Source organism: Mesocricetus auratus, unplaced genomic scaffold (genome assembly GCF_017639785.1).
Source record: "Mesocricetus auratus isolate SY011 unplaced genomic scaffold, BCM_Maur_2.0 Super-Scaffold_100008, whole genome shotgun sequence".
Classification (NCBI taxonomy): Eukaryota; Metazoa; Chordata; class Mammalia; order Rodentia; family Cricetidae; genus Mesocricetus; species Mesocricetus auratus.
The window spans coordinates 13,040,517-13,055,607 of NW_024429192.1; positions in this window are offsets into that span (position 1 = coordinate 13,040,517).

Consider the following 15,091-nt stretch of genomic DNA (forward strand, 5'->3'; position numbering starts at 1 on the left):
TGTGTTGCATCTTCCTGTTCAATGAGAGGTTGTTCTGAGGGATTCTTTTATAGTATCTTCTTGATTACTTCCAATCCTGTGTGTAAAGTGTATTGTATCATTACAAATAAGCACTTTCAAGTTCTGAGAGGTAATTTATGGGCAATGGCAATAACCTATATTATTTTGGTAGTTGCTTGAATTCTCCTTTTTATCTCAATATAAGTTTTTACTTAAATTAGAAACATGCATGCTTCATATGACAATCCCAGCTCCCTCTCCAATGCCTCCTACCTTGTCCCTCCACTAAACCTCCCCAAGCCCCAGCCCAATCTCCACATCATTACCCAGGGAGGGTGAAGCCCTCCATTGGTGGGGGGGATCACCAGAGTCTGCCATTTCATACAGAACAGGACCTAGGCCCTTCCCTATGGGTCCAGCCTGAGAGAGCAACCCCTATGTGGAATAGGCTCCCAAATTTCATTCACACACCATGGTGAACACTGATCTATTACCCAAAGCCCCAGAGATTTCTGAGGACTCCTCGCTGACACTGCATTCATGGAGTCTGCATCAGTCCCCTGTTGGACCTCAGCCATCTGTCTAGGGTTCAAGAGCTCCCCCTTGCCGGTCAGCTGCCTTTGTGAGTTTCACCACCATGGACTTGACCCCTTTGCTCATCACTCCTCCATTTCTGCCACTGGGTTCCAGGGATTCAGATCAGTATTTAGTTGTGGGTGTCTGTCTCTGCTTCCATCAGTCACTGGATGGAGTTTCTAGGATGACATATAAGGTAGTCAACATTATCATCAGGGAGGGTTGATTAGTTTAGTCTCTCTGTTATTGCTTATTTTGCCAGTTGGTGTTAACCTTGTAGATCTCTGGAAATCTCACTAGTGTCAGCTCTCTCCTCAAACCTATAATGACTCCATCTATTATGGTATCTGTCATCCTACTCTCCAGTATTCTTACCATGACTCAACCTTCTTGCTCTCCCATGACTTCTTCTCCCCCTCTCTTTTTCCTGTTTCCCTCTCCCCTTCCGCCATGTTCCCAATCTGCTCAGGAGAGCTTGCCTCATTATACTTCTCTAGGGTATCATGCATATCTTTTGGGAACCTCCCTGCTTCCCAGACTCACTGGCACTGGGATTGTAGACTGACACTCCCCTGATCCATGTCTAACATCCAAATATGAGTAAGTACATACCATGTTTGTATTTTTGAAACTGGGTTACCTCGCTCAGGATGGTTTCTTCTAGTGCCATCCATTTGCCTGCAAATTTCAAGATTCCATTGTTTTTTTTTCTCCTGAGTAGTATTCCATTATGCAAATGTACCATATTTTCTCTACCAACTCTTCAGTTGAGAGGCTGAAGGTTGCTACCAGGTTCTGTCTGTTACAAATAATGCTGCTATGAACCTAGTGGAACAGACATCCTTGTTTAATGAATGGGCATCATTTGGGTATGTTCCAAAGAGTGGAATTGCTTGATCTTGTGGTAGACTGATTCCCATTTTCTTGAGGAATCTCCATACTGATTTCCAAAGTGGCTGTACGAGTCGGCACTCCCACCAGCAATGAACCAGTGTTCCCCTTTCTCCACATACTCTCCAACATAAGCTGTCATTGGTGTTTTTGATTTTAGCCATTCTGACAGTAGTAAGATGATATCTCAGGGTTGTTTTGATTTGCCTTTCCCTAATGGCTAAGGGTGTTGAGCACTTTCTTAAGTGTCTCTCAGCCACTTAAGTGTCTCTATTTAGTTCAGTCCCCCCTTATTAATTGTTTCCTTTGGTGTTTTAGAGACTTGCTTCCTGAGTTCTTTGTAAATTTTGGATATCAAGTCTCTGTCAGATGTGGGGTTAGGGAATATCTTTTCCCAATCTGTGCATTGTCATTTTGTCTTGCTGACTGTGTCCTTTACCTTACAGAAGCTTCTCAGTTTCAGGAGGTCCCATTTACTAATTGTGATCTCAGTGTTTGTGCTACTGGTGTTATGTTCAGGAAGCTGTTTCCTGTACCAGTTCATTCAAGGGTACCTCCCACTTTCTTTTCTAACAGATTCAGTGTGGCTGGATTTATGCTGAGGTCTTTGATCCATTTGGACTTAATTTTTGTGTATGGTGATAGACATGGATCTATCTGCAGTCTTCTACATGCCAGCATCCAGTTATGCTAGCACCATTTGTTGAAGATGCTATCTTTTTTCCATTGTATAATTTTAGCTCTTTGTCAAAAATCATAGGTTTGTGGATTTACATCAGGGTGTTCGACTCAAATCCATTGGTCTACCTGTCTATTTTTATGCCAATACCAAGCTGTTTTCAGGACTATAGCTCTATAATAGAGCTTGAAGTCAGGAATGGTGATGCCTCTGGATGTTGATTTGTTGAACAGGGTTGTCTTGTCTATCCTTCTCTTGACCAACAGCTCTAGAGAAGCTTTCTCATGTGTACTATTGAATTTCTGTTTTGATAGTCTATGACTTTATGGGGGAGATTTATTTTCAGACAGTATTTCTCTGTATAGGTTTGGATTCTATCCTAGAACTCTCTCTGTAGAGCAGGCTGACCTCAAACTCACAGAGTTTGCCTCTTCCTCTCAAGTCCAAGTGCTGGAATTAAAGACATTTGCCACTACTACCTGACTGATGAGGATAAGTTTTGCTGATAGAAATATAATAGTATAACTGCATTTAATGTACATCTGTCTATCATCTATCTATCACCTATTTTTGCTATCTCAACATCTATGTACTTATCATCTATTATCTTTTTATTTATTCTGTATATTCTCTCATCTACCTGTCTATATGATATAAACTTCCAACACCGAAGCTAGTTTCATCATTGAAAGTGTTGCATAGATTTTATTTGTTACATGTTCATTAGCTTATAACAGACACTGGATTGCATATAAAGCATGAGGGAATCTCTTGTAAAGGCAGCAACTTTGATACACCAGATATACGTACATTTTTGAAACTTAGGTCACACTCTTTTGACATATCTTCTGTCTTAAGTACTATAATTATTTATATCAAGTATTTCTTTTAACAACAATATATCTTGTTAAATTTCGGGACATGCTTTACAAGATAACTGAATATATTAAGTAAACTTATCCTACTATATCTAGCAATAAGAAAAAGAACAGAAAATCTCTGGTGTAAACAGGGGAGAGTGTTGCTATGAGTAGGGTTTCGGTATCTTCAGACTATTCTTATCATTAATACTATTAACCCAAAGGAAAACATATATTTAACTACATATATAAAACCTATAATTTGGATGACTCCCTACAGAAGCTATAGACTTACATTTATGTGAAGACAATTATAGAAGTACCTCTATGTTTTAAAAAGATGTCTCTCATATTTTTACTGTATGTGTTTGTGTATGAGTTTATGTATGTGCAACACATTGATAGAGGTGCCTGCGTGTCTTTGAGAAGACATCGGTCTCCTGCAACTGGTTTTGTAGGCAGTTGTGAACTGCCAGATAGGAAACAGCCCCAGGTCTTCTGAAAATACATCAAATACTTTTGACAGAGAGTCTTCTATCCAGTCCTAGGGGTTACTTATCTTTCTGGAAGATTAGATTTCAAAGAAATAGCCTCTGGCTCTTTAGGAAGACAATCCTGTCAAGAGACTTTTTAAAATATTTCCATTTCAAAAGAATAGGAAAAATATGTATGGTTAGCCTGTTAATTAATGTATTAATAACACGGAGACCAGAAGCCAGGAGTTAGGGTTAACTGATTAAAATCAAGTCAACATTAAGGACTATTAAAATCTTCCTTGTCAACTTTAACATCTAGTGACAGAGTGAATTAATGAGAAAATAGATCTGCAAGAGATGCATATGGAAAAGGCACAGTCTACAATGATGGTAAATGTTTTTGAAATGTTTGTTAGATTTTCTATTTTAATTTTGTACATTTTATTCTATACCTTTGGGGAGAGAGTATAATTTTCAAATTAACACTATGTGTCTCTTATTAGTAAGATGTCAGTTGTACCACAAAACTATAGGCTTTCAATTTGTTTCAATCATAAGAAACAACAACAGGCATTGTTTCTTAAAATAGTTATTTATGCTACTGTAGGAGGAAAACAATGCCACCATTAACCATGTGACTTACTAGAGGCACATACAGATGAGGTAATAAAAGAGCAGTTTACCACACCGCTAACCACACCCACTTTAGGCATGACTAAAGACGTATATGGACGGACGTAAAGACATATATGTATGTAGGCAGTGAACTACATCACTAGCCAGGCCCACTTTAGGGCATGGCTACGGGGTGTTTGTAAAAAGAAGCTTTTTCCTTGAGAGAAGCCTTCCTGCCAGCCTGGTTCTAGAGCCACATCAGTCCCAAATAAACACACAGGAGGCTATATTAATTATGAAGCTATTGGCGTTTTCTTGTTTCTTACTGGCTAGCTCTGACTTGAGTAATTACCCCATAATTGTTAATCGAAGTATTTCTCTTAGTTCCGGGCTTCCTACCCCATGGCAGTTACATCTCGACTTCCTGTGTTTCTCCTTCCCAGAGTTTTCCTGGACTTCTAGTCCCACCTATATAAATTCCTATTGGCCAGCAGTGCTTTATTGACAAATGCACAGGGCTTCCCCCCAACATCTCCTCTTTTCTGTTTAAACAAAAAGAAAGGTCTTAACTTTAACATAGTCAAATTGTACATAACAGAAGAGTTATCAAATAAGAACATAATCTCTTTTCTGTTTAAACAAAAAGAAAGGTCTTAACTTTAACATAGTCAAATTGTACATAACAGAAGAGTTATCAAATAAGAACATAGTTACAATATTTTAGCAAGATTTAAAGAAAATATCATCCATCCCATCCTTGTGAGTCCAAAGTTCTATATGTAGCTTATCTTTTATCATAACTAAGGAAAACTATAATTATAAATATCTATCTTCAACTCCATCAAAGACCACAGAAGGATAATATATAAACACTAGAAATGACAGAGACATCTTGCCACCTGAACAGTCACCCAAAGTTCCTCTGTAACGTTGGGGCATCCATCTTCCGCCCGTAGGCCACAGTGTGTCTGGAACACTTCTCAGCAAAGCAGGAAATTTCAAACTGTCCATCTGCATCAGCAGTCTGTCAGTCATTTTTCTGTGTCCTGCAGAAAGTCTCGTAGACTCTTTCACGAAGCAGGAACCCTGAAGGAATATTTGAATTCAGCAGTCACTTTCCTGTGGGTCCTGCATATCCAGATTATACAGCAACAGTCAAGCAGTCCAGGCAAAAGCAGTTTCTTGCCCAAATGGCAAACTCCATAACAAGTTTCTTCGATGCCCATCTTCCTCTCAGACATAATTGGTGCTGCCAGGAAAACAATACCCATACCATAATTCCCTTTTTTACCATTAAAAAGAGATTGGTTGTGATCATTAACCAATTATAAACAATTCCATTTAAATGAAAATAAAGATTTATAAACAAGATGGAAATTTGGACGCCACTCATTCCAAACTGCTTCGTTCTGGAAGGGAGCACTGTTTATACCATGGGGATCATGAAAAAACTCAGAAACCTGTATAAGTCCTTATTTTCGTGGTCTGTAAAGCTGCATCATCTTAGCTGTTTCAGTTGTTGAAACACCTGGCCCACTGCTTCCGGAGGTCTTGGTTCATTTTCTGTAAAAACATAAATAAAAACTCCTTTTCCAAGTAACATATCCTTATACTTAAATTTTGAATTCAAGGCATTTTTAAAAGATATAAGTTGAATTAATTCAGCAGCATTTATAATTAAGTGTACTTTAGTAGTTGTTTCTTCCTTAGCAATGAAAAAACTGAAAAACACAATAGCATACAATATCCAGACTCTCTTGTGTATTTTCCATCTTTGTGTGGCTTATTTATCTATTATTACTTTATTTATTTTACTTTTATTTATTTTTCTCTAAGACAGGGTTTCTCTTTGGAAATCCACCTGCCTCTGCCTCTGGAGTAAATCCTACCGGCGTACGCCACCACTTTGCCGTTTCATTTTCTCTCTCAATCTCATGCATATTTTTAAACACACTGTAAACCTTTAGAGGTTTTGTTTATCCAAGTCTGACTTTACTGTAAATCTTTATGTTTTTCTGGCCATGTGTCTCATCTGTTAAAACCGCGGCTGTTTAAACTGCCATATTTTCCAAGATGGTGGACATAAGCATGATTCCAGCTTACCGCCTCAGCCCATGCTGACATCCAGCAAAAGCTGCCACTTCCAGCTGTATATACACACCTTTCAATCGTTAGCAGAGTCTCTTAAAACAACCTTGCTGGCTGTTTTTTTTTTTTTAATGCCGAGTCAGGAAGACTCCTGTAAGCGAGCAGCGTGAATCTCGGCTTGTCGCTAGCAAAACACCTGAGAAAAATGCTGCTATCAAAAATCTGTGCTTCTCTCTGTTCTTCTGTTTCTAAAATTCCTTTAAATCATTTGTTATTTTGCATGGAAATTCAATCCTGCTCCTGACAACCATTTGTAAAGAGAAAACTTTTCCTTGAGAGAAGCCTTCCTGCCAGCCTGGTTCTAGAGCCGCATCAGTCCCAAATAAACACACAGGAGGCTATATTAATTATGAAGCTGTTGGCGTTTTCTTGTTTCTTACTGGCTAGCTCTGACTTGAGTAATTACCCCATAATTGTTAATCGAAGTATTGCTCTTACCAGAGAATAGTTCTGGGCTTCCTACCCCATGGCGGTTACATCTCGACTTCCTGTGTTTCTCCTTCCCAGAGTTCTCCTGGACTTCTAGTCCCACGTATCTAGATTCTTATTGGCCAGCAGTGCTTTATTGACAAATGCACAGGACTTCCCCCCAACAGGTGTTACTTGGGAAGGTATAAAAGATTGAACAACGGAAGTCTTGGTCTCTTTTTTCCCCTTTTGGCTTCCAGTTTGGCGGCAGAAAACTACTCGGCTCATCTGGGTTACTTGTTTGGTCTCTTGTGAGTAACTTCTGCAATAAATACTTAGTTTTCCTTTCAGTAAGTGTGCCGTTTATAGTTACAGCATCAGTTTGGTGTCAGGAGTTTCGGAACCAGGATCCAGACGCCTAGAAAAGCAGCTTTTCCTTGGCCCGATCAGGCACATGTGGCCTCTCAATTCCCCAGCACTTTGCTCGCTTGGCAAGGCACGAATCCTGTTGCCAGGAACCAGCACCTTCTACCTGCCGGTAAGGTTAGGTGGTATTCTGAGATTTCCCTCGAGGCCATGTGCTCTTTTACTGGCAGCCTGCTGACTTCGTCCAGGTGCTCTATCACTGGCAGCCTGCTGATTTCGCCTGAATAAAACTCCACTGGTAACAAACTTAACTGCTTTATACAATGTCAACAGCTAACATTACGATGCAGGATGTTAAGAATTTTCTTGTTTTTTTGTATGGATGGGATTTTAGAAAGGGTTGAGGACCTAACTAAAAGGTACTTCCTACCCACGATGGTGATTATTAGTTTCATAATCAATATAATTTTGCTAAAGGACTGGTTCAAAAATAGGGCAAAACTTACACAGGTCATACAGTCATCACAGGATAGTTATGAATTCCTAGTACAAAGAATTCAGGAAATGCAAAATTCTTTGCAGGATAGTAAGGAAGGTTTGGGAGAAAATATTCAGGATATTAAACATGATGATGTAGGTTTGACAAACAGGTTTAAAGAGATGGAACACAAAATTGAATTACTTTCAGGAAAAATGTGTTCAACAAATAGAATAGAAAAAGTGGAACATAATGTTGAAACATTTAACCAACAAAACTGTTACATGTTTGATGATTTCACTAGCAAACTACAAAGACTGGAACATAAGATTGAAATGCTAACAGAAAAGAATTGTTCCATGTCTGAGAGCAATGACAAACTAACTGATAGAATGTCATTTGTGGAAGGCAGTTTACATGCCATTGAGGTACTTTCTAAGGATGAGAATATTCAGTATTTGGAATCACGTGTAAATGATGAATGCAAACAATGAAAGATTCCATGACGTCCTTAGAAAATTACTTGTCCCAAGAAGTTTAAGTGCTCAGAGAAACAATGATGAATAGACTGCAGGTTTTAGAAGACGTTCAATCTGATACTTCAGAATCAGACATACAGGCAACAGGTCAGGATGGGAGTTTCCCAACACCTCTCAAATGCTGGAAAGTTCTCCCTAAGGTTGGTATGCGTTCACCTATGGTTTTCCCAGTATCTGTAACAGAAAAACCAGCAACGAAAAAGCACTCAAATGGTCCCATTGCTTATCAATGGGAACCTATACAGATGTAGGATCTAAAGGGAATCAAGGAGGCCATCGTTTCGTATGGTCTTCATTCTCCCTTTGCCAGAGAGCTCCTAACCTCATGGGCCACTGTAAATAAAGTAACCCCAAAAGACTGGGCCCAATTAGCCTTGGCAGTGCTCAAAAATTCTTGTCAAATTCAATGGAGAGTTTTATGGAGGCAAGAAGCGAAAGCCTTAGAGATTCAGGAATTAAAGAACAGTCATGAAGTACCCCAAGACAAGATTCTTGGGGAGGGTACTTATGCTGACACACAGGTTCAGTCTGCATATGACGAGTACATGTCTTTATGCCGCACAGCTGCTTTAAATACCTTGGATAAGGTTTGTGAAACAGGAGTGATAATGCAACTCTAAACCAAGGTATTACAGGGCCCAAGGGAAAGGTTCACTGGATTTTTAGAGAGATTATCCAGAGCAATAGCAGTACAAGTAGCAAATCCAGAATCTAGGCGACTCCTTATAGAATCTTTGGCATAAGAGAACACAAATCGTCAATGCAGGCAGGTAATTTGGCCATTAAAAATAAGATCAGCACCATTGGAGGAATGGATCCTACATACAGCGAACCTGGAAGGTAAAATCAGGATACGGGAGCTTGGGTAGGTGACGCTATTTAACAGGCTTGAGGAGGCACCAGGATGCCAAATACCCTACCCGTGATGATATAGAGGCCTGGGTAGGGAAGGCAATCTCCAAGAATTTTAACAGACATAAACATGCCACGTGTGTTAACTGTAGTAAAATAGGACATCTGATTAGGAACTGTAGACAACACATTCCTAGAAATAATGATTTTAACAGGAATGCATCTAACAGAAGGCCTCTGCCTCCTGGTCTCTGCAGGAGGTGTGGAAAGGACAAACATTGGACTAACGAATGCTGGTCCACTACAGATAGACAAGGTAGATCTTTACTGCTGGGAAACGGGAATCAGGGCCTCAAGCAGGCCCCAGAAAGAAAGATTATCTGGTCATTCTCAGTGACAGTGGAGGACAGCCTCTCCCAGGACAATTAGAAGATCCATTGCCCATTGTAAACAATACGGCACTGGATAATACATTAGCTCCAGAAGATGAATCAATTATATCAGTAGGAAATACAAAACATATATTTTGGCAAACTTCTATACAATATCATAGACCCAAGTTACCAGTTAAAGTAAATAACATGGTGATTAATGGCATTTAAGACATCCAAAGTGATGTCACCATCATTAATCAGAAGTCCTGGACCCCAAATTGGGATTTAGAAGAGGTTAACATTCCATTCTTAGGGACTGGAACCCTATCTCAAGTTAAACAGAGTGTTAGATGGATTGACTTTATTGGGCCAGAAGGACAGAGAGGAAGGTTAAAGTCATATGTTGCAGATATTGCTATAAACCTCTGGGGTCATGATCTATTACAGCAATGGAATATGCAGATTAACATTCCTCCTGTATCAGCTAGGAATTATAGACAAGCTCTTGGTGGTAGAAAGAATATAGTAAGGCAGTACAGAAAACAGATGCCAAATGTACAGGCTGTACAGAAGCATGATGCTAGTGCCAAACCTACAGAGCAACCAAAAGCTCTACCGTTAAAATGCATGACAGATGAACCCATCTGGGTGGGTCAATGGCCTATGACATCTGAGAAGTTAGAGGCTTTGGAGAAGTTAGTTCAGGAACAGCTAGATGCTGGACATATTGAGGAATCAACTAGTGCATGGAATTCACCTATTTTTGTTGTCAAGAAGTCTGGTAATTGGAGAATGGTAACTGATGTTAGAGCCATCAACAAGGTAATTCAGCCTGTGGGGTCTTTACAACCTGGGATGCCATTAGCTTCTCTAATTCCTAAGGATTGGCCAATTATAGTTATAGACTAAAAAGATTGCTTCTGCACCATACCGGTACAAGAAAACGATAGAGAAAAGTTCTCCTTCACAGTACCTACCTATAATAATTCCCATCCGGTACAGAGATTCCAGTGGAAGGTACTACCTCAAGGTATGTTAAACAGCCCAACTTTGTTTCAATATTTTGTGAATAAACCTCTAGAAGTAATTCAGAAAAAATTTCCACATTTGTTAATATATCATTATATGGATGACATATTACTGTCTGATTCAAATAAGGATACTTTGGAAAAGATATGTGAGGCACTAAAGGAAACTTTGCCTCTCTGGGGATTACAAATTTCCTCAGAAAAATTACAGAGGAGATACTATTAACTATTTATTTCTTCACATACTTCAGTTCCCATTCATTTAACTGAAGCTGGCTTTGAAGTTGGATTGGCTCTCCTACTCTAAATTCAAGCATATTATTTAAATAAAATTCAGAATTTCTGTATTATATCAAAGAGCCATTGATATAAGACAGAAGAAAATAAAATTAAGGACTGTTATCTGTGGATTTCTTTTTCTGAAAAGTCTAATTTCCTTCATGTTTACCATCTTCCCTATTGTCACTTCTTCCTGTATGCATACATATAAAAGTTAAAGTATTTTTTGTTAACATTAATGTTTGAGTTTTACAGAGAACAAGGGATTTCCTGACACCAATCTTCAACTGCTTCAGAAAGAGAATTAGGATCTACTTCCTTGATTTCACCTGATTCGACTGGAGGCATCGGAACTGCCCGACATCATTGACTCCACCTGACAAGCACTATCCTGAAACTGGCTTGAAACTACATCATTCGACACAACTCCGGACCAAGGAACTGAAACAGCACACCTTCTACAATCTGGCCAGAGCTTCAGAGGAGAGCTTCAATCAACACTAGAAACACATTCAGGAACTTCAATCAAGCATCTCCTGCCATACAGAGACTGTCTGATCTACTGAGATTTTGTTACACTAGCATTTTTTTTTCTCACAGGTCCCCATGAGATTATCATCGTCCCATCTCAGCAGGAAGTAGTTTTGAGAATTCCATGCCCCCTCTCCCTACTATTGATATTATAAGATAGTTTACACCTGTTAAGTGTTGGCTTTCAATTATTTTAGAGTTGGGATTGGAAGGAGGTGTTCAGATTTGGGTGTTTCTTTCAGATAAGTTTAGGTTTAGATGGGATAGATGTTTGATACATTTTGATCATTGACACAAGTTAGTTGTTTTAAGTTTAAATATCCTTTTTAGACTAAAAGGGGAATTGTAGGAGGAAAACAATGCTGCCATTAACCATGTGACTTACTAGAGGCTCATACAGATGAGGTAATAAAAGAGCGGTTTACCACACCGCTAACCACACCCACTTTAGGCGTGACTAAAGGCGTATATGGATGGACATAAAGACGTATACGTACGTAGGCAGTGAACTACATCACTAGCCAGGCCAACTTTTGAGCATGGCTAGGGGGCGTTAAGGGGGAAAGTATAAAAGTTTGAACAACGGAAGTCTTCGTCTCTTTTTCCGGCTTTCAGCTTCCAGTTTGGTGGCGGAAAACTACTCGGCTCATCTGGGTTACTTGTTTGGTCTCTTGTGAGTAATTTCTACAATAAATACTTAGTTTTGCTTTCAGTAAGTGTGCCGTTTATCGTTACAGCATCATGCTTCTATTTTCATTAGACACTTACAATAAGCCAGCTCTTGAAAGCAACAAAAAGTTCAAAGTTCTGGCTCTGAAGGGACTTACATCTTACTAGGAAAATGATTTCAGAAATATATAGGGAATATTAAGTTTGTTAGGGAAATTTAATTTTTAAAAGTACAATTTGTTCTTTGTGTGTATGAAGGCTAGGGTCCCAGCCCACAGGAGTTATTTCTCTTCTTCTATGAAGTGGATCTCCAGGGTGGAACTCAGTTCAGACTTAGAAGTGAGTTTTGCTGGGAAGCTACTACATGCTATCTATACATCAAATAAGAGAAAACTACAATGGAAAGTAGAGAGGTTAATTAGTGTTGGCTATTCCCTTAGGCTAACTTCTGCAGTTGGAACTATATTATTTCAGTATCCTTTTCTTTTGGTTTACATGAATCCACATGCACTATGTTTTGGAGAAGGTGGTGTTACAGTGTAATTGGAATATAACAGCGAGGAAGTCATTCAACTGTCACAGCATTAGCCTAAAATTAGCTTGGTACATTTCTTGTGTTACATTAGAATTGCCTTCATACAAGGCATTCTCATCTCTTTAACTTGTAGTAAATTCATCCACACAGAGGCTTTGGGGAAACTGGGTTATCTTTTCTCTTTCCTAGGTGACTCTCCAGTCATTCTTAGTATCCATGGGGACATACACTGAGCTCATGAAAACTGAAATTAGTGAGAAATTAATTTTAATTGAGCCATCATAGACTAACTGGAGGTGGTTGCTGTTAAGCCAGTATTCTGTTTTATCTATCCCCACAGGACAACCTGACAGCATAGATTCTCAATCTGCTCAGAACATCTTGAAGGATTATACAACAGTTGCAAACTTAGTAACGTTCACTTTTATTGGTGTCCCCTTGTTTATCATTTACTTCTTCCTATCAAAATGGCATTCTGCCAGGAATGGCTTATCAGTTAAACAAGCTGCCCACAAACATTTGTTTCAGGTTTGGTGTTAGGCCGGACTTTGTCTATAAAGATATTGCAATAAGAAATCATTGGAAGTGAAGGAATTTAACGAGTCTATTTTTATAGGATTTTTGTTCAATTAAAAACATGTGGATATATACACATACTAGACTGTCCATGTCTTTGAAGAATTGTATTTTTAGTAAAGGGTATTAAACAGAACTATAGATCTATTCCCCTCTAGTGCTATCTTAACTATATCTGTGTTTCTTTCCAAGTAATTATTTGCCTGTATGCTCAATGAATTTTAACATCCCTTAGAAAGGAGAAGCAACAGGTGGGGGAAGGAAATACGGCAGGTGAGAAAGAGAGAGCCCAAAAGATGAAGGGATGGAGGGCAGGAAAGAGGGTAGGAACGAATGAAACATAAGAAACTGCATGAATGAATGTGCATGTCTGTTCTAAAGAAAAAAATACTTGTCCCTCTTTTAAATGTAGAAAGACAGTAAAAGAGGAAATTTCAAAACAGTAGGTCTTTGTTCTCCCTGACACTGTCTATGTCACCCAGGCTGGACAGCATGACTACTACAGCTGGAGAATCCTGCAGGTTGTTGTCTTCAGGTTAAGGAAGTAGGGAAGGGGCACAATGATTTAGTTAGAGTTTGAACCCCTATGCATCAGAAATGCTGACATTTAAAAACATGAGATACCTCAGTTTTTAAATGGACGGTTAACAGTGTTGTATGCAGGAAATAGATCAGGGCAGAACTGGAATACAAGCATTGCATTTAGTCCTTTAGAATCAAATTCCCTTGTCCTGTATTCCTAATAAACTCTCAATTTAGTTGCTGACAAAAGGGTTCGGGACCTTAAGTAACTTTCAGCAATGTGGGACAACTTTGTCGAATCAGAGGTGCTGAGTTGTGATCCATTCATATTTTTCATGAGGAAAAGTGAAAATGAACTTCTCCACATTCACCTTTAAATCCTCGGCAAGTATTTTAGCAGATATCTGCTGTGTTCCTTTCTGGATATGTGGCAGGTGTTTGGTATATCATTTGTTAGATCATATATTTATTTTCTTATGTATAGCTTATTTTCAGAAGTATCCTTATAATTATTATATTGTGTTGTTAAAGGCCATAAGGTTTATGACATTATGACTGACATAGAATTTATGATTCCATGCTTGTCACATACATTTTAAACCAGCAGACACGTGTAATTCATTAGCGGTTCAAGATAGTAATCCTCGATGTGATTTGAATGTAGTTTCTAAAAGTCACATAGAAGTTTGATTGTTATTGTGACTATATATTGGTATGGGCATTTTAAGAGCTGATCTTCCCTCTTTAAGAATGTGTTAATGCCATTTCATCCAGGGTACAGCCTAGACCCCCCCCCAAGAGTCCAGGGTGAGAGTACCTCTCTTATTGTGAGATGGGCACCCAAAGTACATTTGTATGCCAGGGACAAATACTGATCTACTACCCAAGGCCCTATAGATTGCCTAGGCCTCCTCATTGACACCCACTTTCAGGGGGTCTTGATCAGTCCCATGCTGGATTCCCAGCCAACAGTCTGGGATTCAAGAGCTACCACTTGTCAGGTCAGCTGTTTCTGGGATTGACATGGGAAGCAAACTTTTTTCTAATTTAAATTTACATTTAAAAATTGTTTAAAAAAGACAAAAAAAAACCATGGCATGACAGAAAAAAATGTGTTAATTCCATTTTCACCTCAGTGGTTCAGGAAAAGAAATAATGCTCCAATACCTTCATTCTGACATATATGTACACAGGCTTTTCTTCCACAGATAAATACTGCATTAAGACACTTTCAAGAGGCCTGGGGTTGGGATTTCCAGCTTCCATAAAGTTGAGAAAATTATAGGCCCATAATTTATATTCCTTCTAAATACTTTTTGTAAGTGAGACAGTACTAAGCACAAACCTTAGTCATAGTTGGTGACGATGCAGTGAGGTCTTCAGAAACTAATGTACCTGACAAGTCCTGACCCACGTCTGGGTGCACCATTGTCCTTACTCTATGGTGTCTCTTAAGGCCATTTACAACTTCTAGAGGTTATATAAGACAATGTTTCCCCAGAAAACCTTCTCCCCACCCCCAGATTCCTACACTGAACATTAAAATATATAATATAAATGAAGACTCTTTGCACATTTTACTCTACAATGTTCAGTACATATGCATAAAGCATTATTTATAAAATAAAAAGTCACATTGTTGTGTGAGCATATACGTAAAGATGACCATAGATGGAATTATTTGTTAAT